This window comes from Crocodylus porosus, unplaced genomic scaffold (genome assembly GCF_001723895.1).
Source record: "Crocodylus porosus isolate Cpor-Errol unplaced genomic scaffold, CroPor_comp1, whole genome shotgun sequence".
In the NCBI taxonomy this organism is placed as follows: Eukaryota; Metazoa; Chordata; order Crocodylia; family Crocodylidae; genus Crocodylus; species Crocodylus porosus.
The window spans coordinates 2,813,633-2,833,186 of record NW_017728926.1 but is presented as its reverse complement, the minus strand read 5'-3'; the positions used below and the strand labels follow the sequence as shown (position 1 = coordinate 2,833,186).

Sequence of the window (19,554 nt, the reverse complement as noted above, 5' to 3'; positions counted from 1 at the left end):
ATAATTAGCTACTTAAGTATGCAGGGCGGAGAGATGAATATGCAACAGTTCATTAAGCATGCCCAGAAACTACAACAGTTCGCCAAAAGTTCATACCCCAAGGCCACAGTCAATTGAATTCCAGCTTCTGCAATCAGCATGAGAAAGGCTAAGGCATGAGAAAGACTAAGGCGGGTGAGGGGGAGAAAGAAAGGAGCCTTGGACAGTATTTCTTTCTTATCAAGAGTAAGATGCAGGCTGTGCATTTCTAACAATATTCCATTTCTAACAATTGCACGATTTGTAGTATTAATTACTACTGTTTAAATATTTCTTTGTATTACAGCAATACTCAGACAGCCATGTGTGGAAGGCTCAGTTGTGTGCCTCTTAAAGCTACTTGTAATCATTATAGTAAAACCTATTGGCAAGCGTTAGCACTTCCCTGCTTAATAGAAGGCATCTTACTCTAGACCCCTGCTTAGAGGGCAGGTTGCCTAGTGAAGTACCAAGCTGGAGTAATTATGTTCATCCATTGTCATGCAACTGAAAAAATCATAATAAGCCACTGAATTTTAGGAAGCCGAATGCTTAAGGGTGATCATTTCTAGAAACACAGTTTGAATAACAGATGTGGGAAACAGTATTTGCATGTATCTAACATTAGATAAGTGTATGTATATATACATCTTTTTATAGCTATGTATAACTATATGTGCATGTATATATATGGCCAAGCACATAGACACTGATGTGTGTGTACATACAACATTTGCAAACATATAATGTAATAATACACTTGGGTGTTATATATGTTGTTTTTCAAACTTCACTAGTAAGATTTTAGTTTTGCAAAAATGAGATAAAAGGTGTTCATTTTATAGGAATCCTTAAGTTCAATTCTGGATGCTTTTCTAGGTCTCTTATAGTTAAGTCAAGTAGCTTGTGTTCTGCAAAATACTATCAGCCAATTTTTGATTTTGCACCATAACCATGGGTTTGTTCCAGGTTCCATTCCATCTTCTAGCTGTAGGGTTTAAATAAAAAGCTAGGTTTTCCCACATCGCTTTTCATTCTGAGGTCAAAGGTAGCTTCAGCATGTCAGCTCCGGATTCTACAAGATCAAAGTTGCCTTAGAAAAAGGGAGAGACCATTTCTGCAGGAAACATACTCCTGAACCAGACTCAGGAGTATCAGGGACAGAGGTGCTGGTTAGCAACTTCTGCAGTATCAAGAACAAGTGACATAATGTATATGTACATAGTTTCATTTTTAACATCTTTCTTTGTAAGATTTTCATTTGTAGTTTGCTGTTCATTTGTTATTACATTTGGATTTTTCTTTGTTTCTCAGTATTATAAATGTGATGCTCAGTATCCCACATTAGGTGCTGCTGGGTTTATACACACACATGCACAAACGCGCATGCGCATATAATGTGAACCGAGACTGTGTGTGCATTTGGAATTGCATAACCCTTTCAGAAAATGGTGCTCAAACAGGGATCCACACCACCATGTGGAGAGCATTAGAACTTTTCTCAGTGGATTAATAGCTAACTGAGTACTACTTGTCTTCCTTAATGTAATTATGGAAGACCAGGAGCCAGAATTTGCCTACAAGCAAACAAATGCTACTATTTCTGTCCTGAAAGATCTGTTACGCACTTCTGCTTAATGGTGTAAATGTGGATATATGGGCATCAGGCATACTGAAATCGCTTCTCTCATATGGTGAAATTACCAAGTTAAAACACTTTAAAGGTAAAATGTCAGGAAGTATTTTATGCTAATTTGCAGGCCCTAGCTCTGTTCTTGGATAACATACTGGTGTTCCACAGGGGGTGTGTTTATATGTTGGGTGCTATGTTGCTGTAGCTACACACTACATTGCCATATGATGCACTATGGTGATGTAGCGATCACATGAGTCTACACATGACCAGCAGCTACTTCACCATAGTGATGCACTCCCTCATTTTAGAGCACCATTATGACAAAGTAGCAGCTAAAACTAGCCATGCACTGCATGCACAGTGCAGTACAGGCAGTTACTGCACCATGCTTTAGTACTTCCAAAAGGAAATGGTCATCTGTCCACCCAGTATTTTGAACTGCATAGTGTGGATCCTGAAAAGGACACTGAAGAATATGGTGACAATTGTAAGGATATAGAAGAAACAGATAACAGAGCTAGCTACATAACATCTACTGCTCCCATAATTTTGGGTCATGGTAGAAATGAGGAACACCCCGGCAGAGAGTTTCCCTGCAACAGGACCTGAGGCTGGTCCAGTCCTACCTGTTCACTCCTACCATTCCTATCCCTCTCAAAGTGCACAGGCTAATTGCTGAATGTGCTGTGAAACTATAAAATGGTACACCTATTCTTCTCACAAACTTCAAATTTTTAGTGGCCTTATCCCTAGACTTAATGGAGAAGTGAATTTTGATGTCTGGAAGCTGCAAATTCAGTAAGTTTTGTCTGATCCTGAACTGACATAAAGTTGAAAGAAGATAATGGTAATAAAGAGACTTCTCCCACCAGCTCTGAATATAGCTGTATATCTGGGGACCTTCTGATAGGGGAAATTTATCAGGAACTAGAGAGAGCATATGTGAGAGGTTCTGTGGTTAGTATGATATGTAGTGTTTATATCAAGTTTTCAGAAGCCAAATAAAAAGCCTTCTCGATATTTCACTAAACTGAACCGTTGCTTTAGTAAAGTAATAAATTAAGGAGGTCTGATGAGTCAGAACCCTGATCAGGAAATGGTCCAACAATTTGTAAGTGGCTGTTGGAATGAAAGCTTAATCACCCAATTACATTTCCAGAACTATTTAGATGAGAACGACAGGAGAAGAATCTTATTCAGTGCTATTGTTACACTTGAGAGGAAGGAAAAAAGGACAAGGAATGAAAAAGAGCAAATATTTTGGGAAGAAGACAGAAACTTCCTGCTGGCAGGACCTACAGGATGGAAGCAAAAGAGCACAGTATCAGCTAGACAGAAAAGTTCAAAGTCCCAAAAGACAAAGATCCTGAGCAGGTAGTTTGGTTGGCCTGGGAGCAGGCTGCTTTGAAGAAGGAAAAAGGCTCCCAAGAGCATCATATTCCAAAGCTTCAGAAAGAAGTCATTGCAACTAAGTGCTCCAGTGCAAGAAATACTTCAAACTCTTGTAATTATGGAAAGGGTGTACAGAAACAGTCTATAACAGAGAAACAGAAAATGCAACCTTAGGGACCCTATTTCTGCCACAATTGCGGAGAAAATGATCATAACCTACAGGCTATGACTATTCCAGTAAAGCTGTGCTGGTGCATCAAAAATTGCAGGACAGGACCTTATACGGGCAAAGAAAGAGTTGGATAAATGTGTTCAAACTAATCTAGTAACATAGGCAAGAATGAAGAAATTCCAAGGTAGCAATTTAGAGACCAGTGATACAGACTCTATGGTGAGAAAATCTATAAATATAACTATCTATTTAAATGGAGTAGGAACCAGTTGTTACCTAGGGTGCTTGTACACACGACGTCAGGTGCTTGTACATGTGACAAAAATTGCCCTTTGTGTGGATTAATGGTGAGCAGTTCAGACAGTGTCCCACTGACAGTGGTGCCTTGACACAGGGGTCACTGCGTAGCCTGTTCCTGTGCCATGCCCCAACAGCACAGCCTGCTATTTTGCCATGGCATACACAGGGTTAAAAGACCTAGCAGGGCTAAAAGATGTCGGGAACAAGTATGTCCATAAGATACAAAGTTGCCACTGGTGCAGAGTCTGGTGCCAGCATGCCTGATGTCCAAAGTTTGCCCAGCAACAACAGGGTGAGAAGGAGGTGAACTTCTCTTGTTCCTGTCACCTCCAGACTTATAAATTGAACACACTGCTCCCTGGGGTACCTCTTATAGATCCGAGATGTCTGACATTCGGGGGAGAATGGAGCGAACTGGGACACTTGGTCTAGGTCCAATTGGACCTTCGCTGAAACAAAGATCCTGGTGCGGGTGCTGGGGAACCCTGAGGTCATGCACCAATTCATCTGCAGCCTGCAGGACAACTGGCACATCTACCTTGATGCTGCCAGGAGAATGGGCAAGGGGGGGCACAACAGGATGGTGATCCAGTGCCATGTCAAGAAAAAGATGCTGTGGGCTGCTTTCCACAGAAATGTCACCAGAGTATAGCAGCAGAGCACCCCACTATGTGACGTGACCTATTACAGATACCTACAGCAACTAATGGAGGTACTGGATTGCTGTGAATGCACAGGGACAGAGGCCTCTGAGGCATCCTTGTCTGCAGAGACATCATCAACCACAGCTACGACTCACAGGGACTCAGTGGAGAAGATAGAGGCAGGGTCCCGGTCATGTCACCTGCCGCTTCCTCTAAGGAGGACAGACCACGGAGCTTAACCTCCACACCAGAAGCCCTGGGGTCCCTTTAAGTCACCTGAACTGACAGCCATAATTAGGCTGGGCTGTAATGTGAAGGGGGTGAGGGGGATGGTGTAGGACAGTGCTTTTAAGACCTGAGGAGTTAGTGGGCAGTGCAGGAAGGTACAGGAAAATGCACAGCAGGGAGGCACACCAGTGGCCAAAGTGCATGGGCACTTGTTTGCAGCCACTCAGGGCCTGCTACCAGCCAGGGCCAGGAAACCCTTCTCAATCATTTTGGGCCAACTGCTTATGCATTTGCAAGATTCTCTGAGTGCATCTTTTAGAGCACCAAGCATCTTTAATTCACTCTATTTCTCACATTTCTTGATGTTCAGCTCTGCTCACCTCTGAGGACATGTAGACTACTGAGACAGGCTGCCACTGATGCTCGTATGGACAGGATCACGAACACCCACAGGAGCTGTAAGCACTGGCTGCACAAGATGGTGAGATATATTGTCTGGCTATGGGCAGATTTATAGCCATTCCGTGCGACAGGAATTGTTTTGAGTTCACAAGGCATTCCCAGGCCCAAGAGGACCAGCAAATAATGGCTAGGCTCCTTGAAACAATTCTGTGCCTACTGTTCATCAGCCCCTCTCCTGCCCTGGAGCAGGACAGGCCAGTATGGATCCATGTTCTGCCATCCACTAGTTTACAGTCAGGCTCGGAAAATCCACATTTGAGCCAAGGTCTTTTAGTTAAAAATGATTATTGCTTAGATTGATTTTTTTTCATGAATCATGCATTATCATGTAGTAAAAATAAGTTCCTCTGTTGTAGTAATTAGTATCATAATCTTATAAAAGCTGTTCTGTGGTTTGTTTAATTATGGTTAATGTTTGGTTTATAAATAAAGGTTTCTATTTGCTTTGTTCGATTCTTTTCTTCATGTTCCCTCGTGTAAGAGGGGACATGTAGAGGGCGGGGGGGAAGAGATTTACTGGCTTTTAGGATGAGGGGCTGGCATGAGCTGGTGATGGGCACACCTGTGTTTCAATAGTGGCAACTAGCAGTTAGTCAGGCTTCCCTGCCTGGTTTTGAATTTGCTTTGTTCTCGTCCACTGCCGATCACCAGCTGAACTCCTGAACCCTGAAAAGCTTCATGCACTCAGAGGAAATATTATATACATTGTGCAGCACCCACCCAGTTACTGCTCCCTGGATTAACAAAATTCTTGGCCAGCTCACCACCACCCGACCTTGGTTGGTTTGGCCATTGTGTCTTTCTCTAGTAACAGTAATAAAAGCCTGGGCCTTAAACATGCCCCCCTCCCTCGCCCCGTCCCTCCCAAGCTCCCCCCTTGGAGGAGGTGGCTGGCAAGTACTGGGAAGCTACATGCACTGAGAGGAAATATTATGGGTGCTGTGCTGCTCCCCTGATTGCTGCTCACTGCCAGATCCCTGTGGCACCAACAATCTGGGCAAACACCCCCCTCCCGGTCCACAGGTGGATGTGTCCTCTTTCATTAGTGCAGTATGTCTGAAAAAAGCCTCCCCTCCACAATCCACACCTCTACAATCCTTGCCATTATGGAAGACAGATATGGATGAAAATTCATTTTAATTTCAACAAAGCGTTTATTTTATTGTCAGTGACTGAAGCAGAACTGAAATAATGCAGGAACATAATGCCCACTCCCTGATTTCCTACAAAAGCAAGAGCACTAACAAATAAAAACCCGTCACCCACCATAGGCTCTTCTCTCCCCACCCCGCTTTCCCCCTACCCCTCCAGACACAATTCTGGGAACAGTACCATCATGTCCTCTAGCTGCTGCAGGCACTCACCACCCCCCCACCTCTGATAGGTTGCCTGATGGTTGCACTGACAGGACAGTCTATGGACCCTTGCAGGCTAGGTGATGCTGTAGGGTCCTGCACCCCATCATCCCAAAGAATCAGAGGCAAGCATCGCCTGTGTCCTTCACAAGAATGTAGGACAGCTGCTCACAGCATGAGGCTATTGTGAGTCCTGCCCCCGAATGAGAATTCTGGTCCTTGGTCCAATGGAAAGCACATTTCAGGGCCATCATCTTGCTGCAGCACTGTGCCCCATCCTAGTTGTGGCTGCACACCTTCATTTCCTGGGCAATGGCCGGATAGGCTGGCTTATTTCATTGATTTTCCAGCTGCTCCAGAATCTTTTGTTCTCCCCAAATATCAGTTAAATCTGCCAGTTCTTCCCAGGCCCAGTTGGGGCCATGGCTCAGGGATGTATCTGGATGCTGCTTCAAGCTTGGCATACATGGCTTGTTCTTTGGTGCCTCAATCGAGTATATTTTCAGGCCCAAAATGAGTCACTGAGACAGGGGTCACTATGCTCTGGCCATGGCAGGTCATGGCGGGACTATTCATTGTTCCACTGAGTACTATTATCTGCATCCCTGGGTGGATCATGGGTTTCTGGGGTCATTAGACACTTGAAGTTTTTAGAGGAGGGATGGTTACAGGAACCTGAGGTGTGTACAAATTGAAATGTAAAGATCAGCACTCTTATAAGGCGAATGACCCTATTTAACAGCCCTACCTATTCAACCCCCTTGGCACAAGCAGGTGGTTCTCTGAGTGAAACAGTAACATTATGTCCTTCATAACAACATGGCTTGTTTCCTAATAGAATCTGTGAGGAGAACCAGATGTTGTTGGACGTTCTGGAGGTGTCCAACCAGAGAATGGAGGCACTCGATAATGCAGCGATACTGCTACTGAACACAACGCAACCTATGATGGACCTTCTACAAGGGTGCCAATGCAGTGAGCAGCTGCAATAAGCAGCTTCTCAGGCCTTGCTATACCAGTCAATGGGCTGTGACCTGGAGTCAGAAAACCAAGAGGAAGCTGTGGATCTTGAGGCTGACAAGGTTCTGTGGATCAACCTACACAGCAATGATTGCAAAGTCTGGGTCCATGAAAGCATATCCGACTGTTGGGAGTGCATCGTACTGTTGACTTTGGTTGATCAAAGGTGGCTCAAGAGCTTCCACATGAGCAGGGACACATTTTTACACATAGTCTCACTGGTTTTGTCACGTATTGAGCATCAGGACACTGTCATGCATCACCCCATCACACCAGAAAAGAGGGTGGCCATGGCCATCATGAAACTGGCCACCCCCACTAGCCTCTGCTTCATTCAGAACCAGTTCAGCATGGCTCCCATGGAACAGCCAGAGTGGAAATATATGAGGTATACCAGCTGCTGCAAGACACTGTAGCAAGCAGCTTCATCTGCCTCCCTAACCCCAGGGAAGTTGTTGAATGCTTCAAGGCCATGGGGTTCCCTGAGTTGATGCATTGGACAGCACACACATCCTGGTCCTATCCCCATCCCCCAGGGGAGCCAGTCATTCGCCAAAAGGAAGGGATTGGCCTTGGTGATCCTCCAGGCCACAGCTGATCACTGAGGATAGTTCAGTAACATTTATACAGACTGGGCAGGCAACACACATGATGTACATGTCTTTCAAAACTCACTGCTGCCTGGCATGATGCAGAAAGGACAATATGCACCCAGAGTCCCCAGAGCAGTGATCTGGTATGTTGCCATCCCCCCGCTTATCATAGTGGATGAAGCTTACCCTGCCCTGGCTTATGAGGCCATATGGAGGACAAGTTACTGACTGGCAAAAGACAATATTCAACTACTACCTCAGCAGATGCCAGATGACTTCTGAATGGCCATCTGAAAGCACAGTGGAGGTCACTGAACTATAGACTCAAGGTGGAGCCAGAAAACATTATGGCATTCACTGTGGCATCCTTCATGCTCCCCAATATTTGCAAGATGAGAGGGGAGGTATTCAGTGAGTCCTGGAGGTGGCAACCAGACAGAGACATGGGCAGGCAGGGCATGGTGCCCCCTACAATCAGTATGTGAATGCTGGTCATGGAGCCATTAGGCTGAATTGCCTGGCCACACACATTCTGGCTGCTGCAAATGGAGAGGGTGCTCTGTATCACCAATTGATCAGCGCTGAACACTAAACTGTTCAGCAGTCACTACTGAATCTTTCCATCAATAAAAAATTTGTTGCAACACTTCTGTCTGTCTCAAAAGTACATTGTCTTGGGTGGTGGGGAGGGGTCAGGCTGCAGTGACAGTGGAGGAGCAGGGGGAGCCAGAGAGGGCTGAAGTCTACAGGTTTTCTTTGCTTTGTGTGCATGGGGGGTGAAATGCAGCAAGGACATTAAAAGGCAGTACCTACTGCTGGTTACATCAACTCAATGCCCAATATGTGCAAGAAGAAAAAAGAAATTCATGGGGTGCTGATTTGTGCATGTCTTAAAAAAGCTCAAAGAATTTCAGTGGCCTGTTCAGAGAGGCGAGAAGTGATAATGAAGTGGCTCTCTACTCCTATCTCGATTCATAGATTTCATAGATGTTAGGGCTGGAAGGGACCTCGAAGATCATCAAGTCCAGCCCCCTACCCCAGGGGAAGGAAGTCAGCTAGGGTCAAAGGATCCCAGCATGATAAGCATCCAAACATTTCTGAATGAGTCCAGAGTAGGTGCCTGCACCACTTCTGCAGGTAGTCTATTCCAGGTCTTGGGGCTTGGATAGTAAAGACATTTTTTCTTATGTCCAACCTAAAATGGTCTTGGAGGAGTTTATGACCATTGGTCCTTGTTTCTCCTTGGGGCGCTCTGGTGAACAGACGTTCTCCCAGATCCTGATGCACGCCCCTTATAAGCAGCCACCAAATTCCCCCTGAGCCTGCACTTTTCCAGGTTAAAGAGTCCCATGGGTCTCAGACTCTCATTATAAGGCCTATTCTCTTGCCCTCTGATCATGCACATGGCTCTCCTCTGGACTCTCTCAAGCTTCTCCACATCCTTGAATTGTGGAGCCCAGAATTGGATGCAGTACTCCAGTTGCAGCCTCACCAAGGCCGAGTACAGCAGGAGGATGACATCCTGAGATTTACCTGAGAAGCATCTATGGATGCAAGACAGAGTTTTGTTTGCTTTACCAGCTATGACATTGCATCGGTGGCTCATGTTCATCTTGTGGTCAGTCATGACCCCCAAGTCTCTTTCAGCAGTGGTGCTCAAAAGCGTAGCCCTGCGCAGCCTATAAGTATGCTGTGGGTATTTTTTCCTGAGGTGGCGTACCTTACATTTATCACTATTGAACATCATCAGGTTTGTATCTACCCACTTATTAAACTTATCCAAGTCAGCCTGGATCACTAGCCTGCCCTCAGGTGTGGATGTTATGCCCCAAAGTTTAGTGTCATTGGTGAACTTGGCCAGTGTGCTTTTGACACTAGTGTCCACATCATTGGTAAAGATGTTAGAGAGAACCGATCCAAGGACAGAGCCTTGGGGGATGCAACTGGTCACAGAGTGCCATAATGATTCACTACCACTGACCACTACTCCCTGGGTCCGACATCGTAACCAATTTCCCAGTCATCAGACTGTGTTGTAGCTGAGGCCACAGTTGGCCAGTTTTTCCATGAGGAGGTCATGGGATACCAGATCAAAGGCTTTTCTAAAGTCCACCTGGTCATAGAAGGAGATGAGATTGGTCAGGCAAGACATACCCATGGCAAACCCATGCTGGCTGTCCCTCAGGATGTTGCCTTCAGCCAGCATATCAAGAAGGGTCTGTTTGATAATTTTCTCCAGAATCTTACTGGGGATTGAGGTCAAGCTGATTGGCCTGTAATTCCTGGGATCTACTATCCACCCTTTCTTGAAGATGGGTACCACATTGGCATTCTTCCAGTCTTCTCATACTTCTCCTGAGCACCACGAGTTTTCTCCAAAGGCAGGAGGGTTCCGATTTGATTTGGAAAGATTAAAGGGTCCTCTTATTCAATCTGGATTCAGAGATTCACCTGCTGAATCTCTGCCAAATTGAATCCGGGGGCAAAGCTTTGCACAGCCCTACAAAATAAGTTCATGGGGTGCAGATTTGTGCATATATTCTAAGTGCTCAGAGAATGTCAGCGCCCTGTTCGTAGGGGCGGTTGTTTGAGTGAAATGAAAAAAGTGGATTTACACATGGAATAAAGTTTACCTGATGACATACAAATAGGAAAACGAATATTAAGATAAGAATAAAAATAAAGATGAGATGAGAATGAAAAGAATAAGAATAAAATAAGAATTTTTAAAAATATCGGTGTAAAAATAAAATAATTTTAAAAATACATGGAAAATACGTGGGAAAATTAATTAAATTAATTCAATTAATGAAATGATGAATAAAACTAATTAATTTAATTAATTAAATCTCACCTGTTTCAGTCATCTATAATTGGGTATAAAGAGATCAGCAGGGTGTGTTGTTTTGCAGTGCCCCCTGCAGTAATTTACTGTGAATAGCGCACTGAGCATGAAATCATGAGATTTAAGACCAACGAAGCATAAATAGTGACAGAAGAAATAAAGCCACCATTTCAATTTACGGGGCATAGAATGCAACCCATGTTCAAGTACCCCTAAATACTGGATCTCAAACACTCTGTGTGTCAAAGTTTTTATAAACAGAACCTTTCCCATAGGGAGGTGCAACTTTTGCAAGATATGTTGGTAGTTATAGGGGCTGGAGGATAGGATGTAACTTATCTGGAAAGAATTTTTCCAGAAGTGAGATTTCTAGTAGATGAATGAGCTACTGGCTGCTATAGCTTTGGTATGCCCTGACCACCAGACAAGTAAGTCTGTGCCAGGGACATAGTCAGTGACAAGAGGGTGCTCATGGGACTTAGCCCCCACCACTCCAATGCAGGGCAGCAGTAGGGCCACAAGGTAGTCCAGCCCCGGGCTTCCAGTGGCTACAGCAGGGTTGGGGTAGGGTGGGGTGGGGAGGGGTGCACACGCAGTGGTGAGGGAGGGAGTGAGGCTGGGGCTGGAGCTGAAGCTGGGGCAGGCCCTGAACAGCTGGGGCAGGGTGTGGAACTGAGCATCAAGCTGGCTCATCCAGGGGACACAGCTCCTGCTGCTACATGTACCCCAGGAGGCACAGGGGGCATGTGCCCTTGGATCTGCATGGGGTGGGGTGGGCTGCCACTGCATGCTGGGGCTGGGGCTGTACCAAGTTCTTCTCAGTGGGGGGGACTGGGCTGCACTGTGGTTTGGCCGGGCGATGGTGGTGCTGGGACCACAGCTAAGGCAGGGGGGCTACAGCCACCCCAAAATTCACCATAGCCCCCCCAACGTCCCCTCCCAGCACTGCCACCACCCACCCCACCCTGAGTGCAGTGCAGCCCAGCTCCCACCTCCACCATGAAAAGCCCAGTGCAGCCCCGGCCCCAGCCCGCAGTGGCAGCTCATCCTGCCCCACACAGTTCCCGGACACCTGGCCCCCACGCCCTCCTGGCATGCATGCAATGGTGGGAGATGCCCCCCATCTTGGGTGCCCCCTGAACAAGCCTTTTGTGGCTCCATCCCATATCCCACCCTGACTGTTCAGGGCCTGCCCCAGCCCCAGTCCAACCACCTCCTCCTCCCCCCCACCCCAGCCCTTTCCCCTCCACCCCCCTTCTCCCAAAGACTTACTTTCTGGGGTGAGGGGGGGGAGTGCATATTCAACCCCCCCCCCCCACTAATTTTTTCTCCCTCTGCCTATGGCCAGGGATTGTGGGAACAAATGTAATCAAACATCTAGAGAGAAAATTCAGAGACACAAATGGACTAAACTTAACAAAAACACTCCTGCTGAGGGCAGATTAGTTACAGGTTTATAGAACCTCTTAGAGAAATAGAGAAAAGCTGCACAAATGCAAATGTTGGTGAGACTGGCTGGGTGCAGACCAGTAAAGACTGGCAAAGGAGAAACTGAATAAGCCAAAATAGCTATTCAAATGCCAATTTACCAACAAAAACCAGATATTTTATCGTAAGGGTCAATAGATAAATTATTCCCTGGATCCTCCAAATGCACTTTGTGTGAGGTTTTAGGGCCAACTGCAAGAGAATTTTAGGAAAGGTAAGAAATGCACCCCAAAGGTAAGTCATGATATGCCCCAATAAGGTAATTATAAAAAGAGCAGTATTTGATTGGGTAAAATCAATACCAACTTCAAGACATGAAATAAAACCCATGGGAAGGGCTGAAGAAAAACCTTTGAAGCTGCATTTTGGGGAGTCAACTCTGGATACCAACTATAGGCAATATATAGATAAGAGGGTCACAAAGGAGGTTGGGGAAATTTTTGCTAGCCATGGTCTAGATATGAGCACATCTCAGGACTGACTTGTAAGATCTGACAGAAGGATGATACATGTTTTAAAGAGTGATCAGGAAGAGTGTTTCCTTCAGATTTCAACAACAGATGGCAACAACTTTATAAATTATTAGCTACAGGACTAATTGAGAAATTAGATAGCCCTCATGTATCTTCTGTGGTTCTTACTCAAAACAAAGAAGGAACACTTTGGATGGTTGTAGAGTGCCCAGAAAGATGCCTATTTTCATGAGCGGAAGAGATATTTGCTCTTCTTTCTGGATCTCAGCATTTTTCTGTCTTGGACTTAAAGAGTGAATATTGCCAAGCAGAGGTGGAGCCAACTGATCACCCAAAGATGACTTTTACTACCCCTTTGGATGACTTTCACTACCCCTGTAGTTAGATAGCTTCGACTTCAGATGACTTTCACAACCCCTGACTTTCATTATCCTTTAGGGAACTGTCAGTTTAAAATGATGCCTCAAGGACTAACCAGTGCCCCATCTACCTTCCAACACTTGACAAAGAAAGTAATGGTGGGAGTCAATCTTACAGAGGTAATTGCCTTCTTGTATTATCTTATTAGCTGTTCTGTAACTGTAGCAAAACACAACTGTAGAAGAACACAACCAACTTAATATTATCCCCCTTCAAATTGCAAATTATTTGAACAGTCAGTCAAGTGTCTGGGACACACAATCTGAAGAAGTAATAAGACCTAAAAAAGACAACATTTCTGTGGTAGAAGACTGGCCAAGATCCAATACCATTTACGAGTTATGTTCTTTTTCATGTTTGCTGTTTATCACTGGTGGTTTGTCTCAAAGTGTTCAGCTATTGCAAAGCCACTGAATACCTTATTAGAAAACAAAACCACAAGAATGAAAAGGGTAAAAGAAAAAAAGATATCATGGATCTCTGGATAGCAGGGTGTCAACAAGCTTTTGATATCTTGTAAGAAAAATTAATTTCTGCTCTGGTACTTGCACTTAATGATTGGAAGCTTCCCTACATAGTGCATACAGATACTATCTTACAGGGGTTGAGTGCTGCACACTATGAAATACAAGACGATAAAAAATGAGTGCTTCTACATGTGATGCTACATCGCCGCAGCAACGCACTATGGTGACGTAGCACTGGCGAACACAAACCGTGACCCCACAGCTGCATCACTGTAGCGACATGCTCCATCAGTATAAAGCGTCGTTATGGCAATGTAGGAACTGAAAATAACCATGCACCACTGGCATAGAGCAGTACAGGCTGTTACCGCACCATCATTTAGTACTTTCAGAAGGAAGTACTAAATGTCAGCACAATAATAATGGCACCACAGGGGCACGTGTAGACGTGCCCTTTGAGTTTTGGTTTATGCGAGCTTTAGGCTCAGTCAAAGTGAGAGAAACTATCCTGTTCACAAACTTGAACTTTTAGCTCTGAAATGGGCAGTATCTGAGAATTTTCATGATTATTTATATGAGACACAATTTGAAGTGACCACTGACAGCAGTTCATTAACATACGGCCTCACTATAGCCAGATTAGATGCAACAAGCCAATATGGCCGACGGCACTGTCACTGTATGATTTTGATATAATCTATAAAGCTTGAAGACAGAATATTGATGCAGATGGTTAGTCAAGTATTCCCCATGAAATTATATACAACTATGACTCAAGAAAATTGGAAAAGATGATCCAAAAGATGATTTCCAGAGTTCAATCAAAAGGACAAGATGAGGCAATATCCAACATGCTTGTTGAGGCAGTAGTACACTCCAGAGTGCTTCAAGAAAACAAACCAAAGGGTAAGTCACATGAAGGGTCAACCTAGCAGAGGTTCTGCCATGTGGAGAAGAAGCCATACCATGAGAATATGAAGTCCCAATAGTATAACTAGGAACCCCCTATTTACCAGACATTCCATCCAATGGGTGAAGGCAACTCCAAAGGAAGGGTAGGTACGTTTCACAAATGATAAGACTACTAGAAAATAGTCAAGCCCTAAATGTAGAAGGTAAAAAATGTGAATTTTATGAAGTGCATTTGATGTGAAAGGAGAGCAATAAGTTACAGTTTGAAGGGGGAGTATTGTATTGTCTTGTTCAAAGAAATGGTGAAAACATCCAAAACCTTGTGGTGTCATACGTTCACCTGACTCAAGCTTTAACTGGTATCCATAATGAAACTAGATACCTGGATGGAGAGGGGACTCTGGAATTAGCGTGTGACCAATTCTGCTGGCCAAAGATGAAGACATTGAGAAGAAATGCAGTACAAGTGAAAGGTGTATTCACAAGAAAGTTAAGGTAGATAGAGTAGCAGAGCTGGAAAATGTACAGGTCAGTGTACTGCTCTGCATTGTCATTACTGATCACTTTACAAAATATGCCCAAGCCTATCCAACCAAACATTAGACTACAAAACTGTTGCAAGTACACTTTGGGAGAACTTTATAAGTCAATATGGCTTTCCAATGAGTATTCATAGTGATCAAACCTCCAACTTCAAATCAGAATTAATAGCTGAACTTAATGAAATTTGTGGAGTAATGTCTCTCACAATCCCTTACCATCACATGGGTAATCCAGTGAAATGATTTCATAGGATACTCCTAAAGGTGCTTGGGACCTTGGAAGATGAGAAGAAATTTACTTGGTATACGTATGTACAGCCATGTATGACTGTACATACGTAAGTACATAAGACTGTACATAAATAGGTATAGTCCATGATTATAATTGTACTGACAACAATGTAACTGAATTTTCTCCTTATGCAGCCTTTTCTCCCCATTGATAAAAGTTTTAGAATCAAGTGGGCAGAATATTCAGCATCTGGTCAAAGCTATGATAAAGAATTAAGAAGAAGGCTCAAGTGTACAGATGATCTGAGTGCTAGGGGTGTGCAAAGCAGGCCGTTTTTTACTCAGATTCAGCCCAAATCAGGGACAGTGATTTGATTTGTTGATTTGGATCATTGTCCCTGATTCCATTTGGCTGATTCCAAATCTGAAGATTCGATGCTGATTTGGAAAATCAGCAATTTGGACGTAGACATAGCTTTAAATGTTTTTTCTACATACCTCAAAGTGCCAGGCGTAGCTCGTGAATGCTGCAATGCTGGGACGAATGGAGTGTCCCACAGGAGCATGGGGGGCCCCCTGCGTGCTCAGTGGCAAACCCGGATGTGGACCAGAAGTGCATGCCACAGGGCCCCCTAAGCCCCTCTGGCTCAGCAATCAGCCATAGGGGGAATCCGGGTGCCCCCCAGACCCAGGAGGCACCAGTCGCTGAGCCAGGGCGGCTCCCTAGTGGACCTGGAAGTGAACTTGACGTACTTCTGGTCCACTTCCAGGTCTGCTGCAGAGCGCCCTGGGGAGCACCCCACACTTCTGTGGGACACTCCATCTGCCCCACTATCACAGCGTTGACGAGTCACCTAATGCCTTGAGGTATGTAGAAAAAGCATTTAAAGCTGTGTCTATGTCTGAATCTATGAATCTTTCCAAATCTCTCCAGATTAATTCAGGGGATACTAATTTGATTTGGAGAGATTAAAGGGTCTCCTGATTTGATTCAGATTCAGACATTCAGCCACCAAATTGGGCTGAATCTCCATCGAATCAAATCAGGGACTGAAGCTTTGCACAACCCTACTGAGTACTAGAGGCTGAAAAGAGCCAGGTAGCAAATATGTAGCAGTAAGATGAAAGAATTAAACATTCAGTCATTTCAAAAGGTGACAGAGCGCTAAATCAAAACTTGATACCAAGGGTAAAGAATAAATCAGCAGACAAGTGGGAACCCATAGTCCACACTGTTGATAAACAATTAATAATTCATCTGTATATGTAGTAAAGTACAGTATATGTAAAAGAGGTTATGGCCCTACCAGAACACTTTACTGAGACATGCTTTATCCATATAGATTTATTTCAGCATTTCACACTTTGGCTAGCAATTTGTTCAAAATCGCACAAAGTATACATAGATGTACTCAACAGAATCCAAGTGAAGTAATTTCAGATGATCAAGACCCTGAATTTACCATGGATGAATCTTTTTAAATTGGAGATGAAGTCAGTGGGTGCATCCACATATCCAATTAAGGAGAAGGAATAAACTCTGGAACAGTTTGCACTGGAGTAAACTGCTCCCGAGTACAGAGCCTACATGTATGCCCAGGACAGTAGTAATTTGAGCTGGGGCAGAACAGGCCCTCGGTTGGCTGGGCTGACTGGGCACAATTAACACCCATGGTCGCCATCTACATGTTCATTTCAGAGCAGTAAATTACTCTGCCATAAGGTAGTAATGTCCCTGACAGTACTATCTTACAGCAGAATCAATTAGTTTACTCCCCCTAATAGTGATGCATATGCAGATAGTGACACCTTACTGTGGAGCTAATTAGTCTATGCCCCAGTAAAGTGAACATATAGATTCACCTGTTGATTCTCAGTGGACATGTCTCTATGTGGTATAAATGTGATGCAATAAACTCCAGTGCAGTTCTGCACTTTACTGCACAGTAGGCTAATTAGCTCTAATTTTGGTACATGTGCAAAATGCTCCAAGGTGGGTTTACTCTAGAGTAATTTACTGTAGAGTAAACCAACCCCAGGCAGGCATCTACATGTGCAGGGAAGCAGAAGCATACTTGCTACTGGCTCCCTGTAGCCCAGGGGGTGGTAGGGAGCATGGGCCAGGAGACAGCTGTCTTCTGGTGAGGGTTAGGACATTGCTTCCTGCCCCTGGAAGCTGCCTGCTGCTGGGGCGGGCTCTGCCACTGGATCCTGGGTGGAGACAATGCCCCCCTGACTCAGCAGCATGGAGCCCCCATCCCCTGCTCCCTGATCACAATCAGGGAGCAGGGGTGGGAGTTCCCTGCTGCCAGGGCATGAGAACATTGTCCCTGCAGTGGAGCTTGCCCCAGAAGCAGGCAGCTCCCAGAAGCAGGGAGCAATCTCCCACCCCCTACTGCCTGGCTGACCAGGACCACATATTTTCCTGGTTCATTCTACATGGGTCATACTGAGCAGTAATTACTCAAAAGTAAATTTACTACTTATATTTACAGGTAGCAAATGTACTCACGATTAAAGCAAATTACTGAGAAGTAAGCATCTGCACATGTGCTACTATTAGTGTGCAGTAAACCAATTAACTCTGCCATCAGATAGTACTGTTGAGGATAGAACTACCTTATGGTGGAGTAATTTACTGTGCTGAAACACATGGGTAGATGCTGACCTCAGGCATAAACTGAACCCGGTCAGCCCAGCCAGTGGGGGGCCTGCTCTGCCCCAGCTCAAATTGCTACTGTCCCTTGTGCACATGTAGACACTGCGCTTGGGAGCAGTTTACTTTGGCACAAGCTGCTCCAGAGTTTATTGCTTTGCATTAATTGCCCATGCAGATATCCCCACTTTGAAGTAAATGTGGATGTTGTGGAGTATGTGCCAGCTGTCAAGCAAAATAAAACTGAAGATATTGAAGGTCAAGCCATAACTATTCCAGAACTTCCTGAGAATTCAGAAGCCTCAGGAGAGGTGGTCCCTAAACCACTCAGTAGAATAAAGGATTCCATTACTCATTTTTCCCAACTGACTAAGTTTGACTATTCAAGTCCTGAAATGGCTGTCTAATGTTATATATGTAACTGATTTATTTATATGAACATATCAGATATTTTATGTGCCCTGCCAGGATGTCAGTGGTTCAGCAGGGAAGAGTGTAACCTTCCTTGTGCTGTAGAAGGGACCTTTTCAGAGTACATTCATCTTGAGAATGTCAATGGGGATAGGCTGGTAGCCATGTTGGGTTTAACACTGAGGTCAAGGGAAGAGAGAGAGAGAGGGAAAAAAAGAACAAGTCAGGAATGTTTGAGGAGTTGGACACAGAGGGGAGTGCTCTGAGAAAACTCTCAACAGAAGATCTAGGAACCTTGGATCTTCATCCAAGGGTGCTGGAGGAATTGGCCAGTGTCATAGCTGAACTACTGGCCCAACTGTTTGAGCACTCATGATGCTCAGGACAGGTCCCAGAGGAGTGGAAAAGGGCTAATATGCTTCCTATTTTCAAGAACAAGAGAAAAGAGGATCTAGGCAACTATAGGCCAGTTGATCTCACCTCTATCCTCAGGAAAACCTTTGAAAAAATTGTTAAGGAATACATTTGTCAGAGTCCAATGGGAAAAATAATTCTGAAGGGCAATCAGCATAGATTCATAGCAGGTAGATCCCGTCTGACTAACCTTGATTCTTTTTATTATCAGGTAACCAAGTGTTTAGACAAAGGAATAAAAGTAGGTGTCATTTACTTGGATTTCAAAAAGGCCTTCAATGCGGTGTCTCATCCCATTCTTATAAATACATTAAGCGGCTGTGTCGTAAATGATTACACAGTTTGGTGGGTGGAAAATTAGCTTACGGGATGCACCTAGAATGTGATGCTGGATGGGTCCATATTGACCTGGAAAGATGTGGGCAGTGGAGTCCCCCAAGGTTCGGTCCGTGGACCAGTGCTGTACAATATCTTCATCAGTGACTTGGATGAGGTTGTGGTGAGTACTCTGTCCGAATTCGTGGATGACACTAAATTATGGGGCAAAGTAAACAAACTGGGGGGCAGGAAATGGATTCAAGTGGATTTGGACAGGTTGGAAAAGTGAGCAGAAAAGAATAGAATGCAGTTTATCAAAGATAAGTGCAGAGTGCTGCACCTAGGGAGAAAAAAATCAACAGCACACTTACAGACTGGGGAATGAAAAAGAAAGCCCCCACTCACCAGGTGCTGCCAGATGGGGAGACGATCACCGCTTCCCCCTGCTGTCCCCTGCCTCGTGGAGGGCTCTGCCATGAGCCCCCCGACCCCTGCCCACTGTCCCATCCCTGCCCATGGCTGCCCCACCCACCCCAGCTCCAGCCCTTTAAAAAAAA

General features: G+C 44.7%; 1 long non-coding RNA gene across 2 annotated transcripts in view; it reads right to left on the bottom strand.

Moving 5' to 3' along the window:
- The window catches only part of LOC109314192, a 150,599-nt gene that overhangs the window by 74,871 nt on the left and 56,174 nt on the right, over positions 1–19,554 (bottom strand). The window contains exon 1 of one of the 2 annotated variants that reach the window (XR_002102242.1): positions 15,184–15,242. The exons of the other annotated variant lie outside the window; for it this stretch is intronic. This is a non-coding gene — a long non-coding RNA (uncharacterized LOC109314192). Of the gene's footprint in view, positions 1–15,183; positions 15,243–19,554 lie in introns of those variants that run through there. 2 annotated transcript variants of the gene reach the window in all.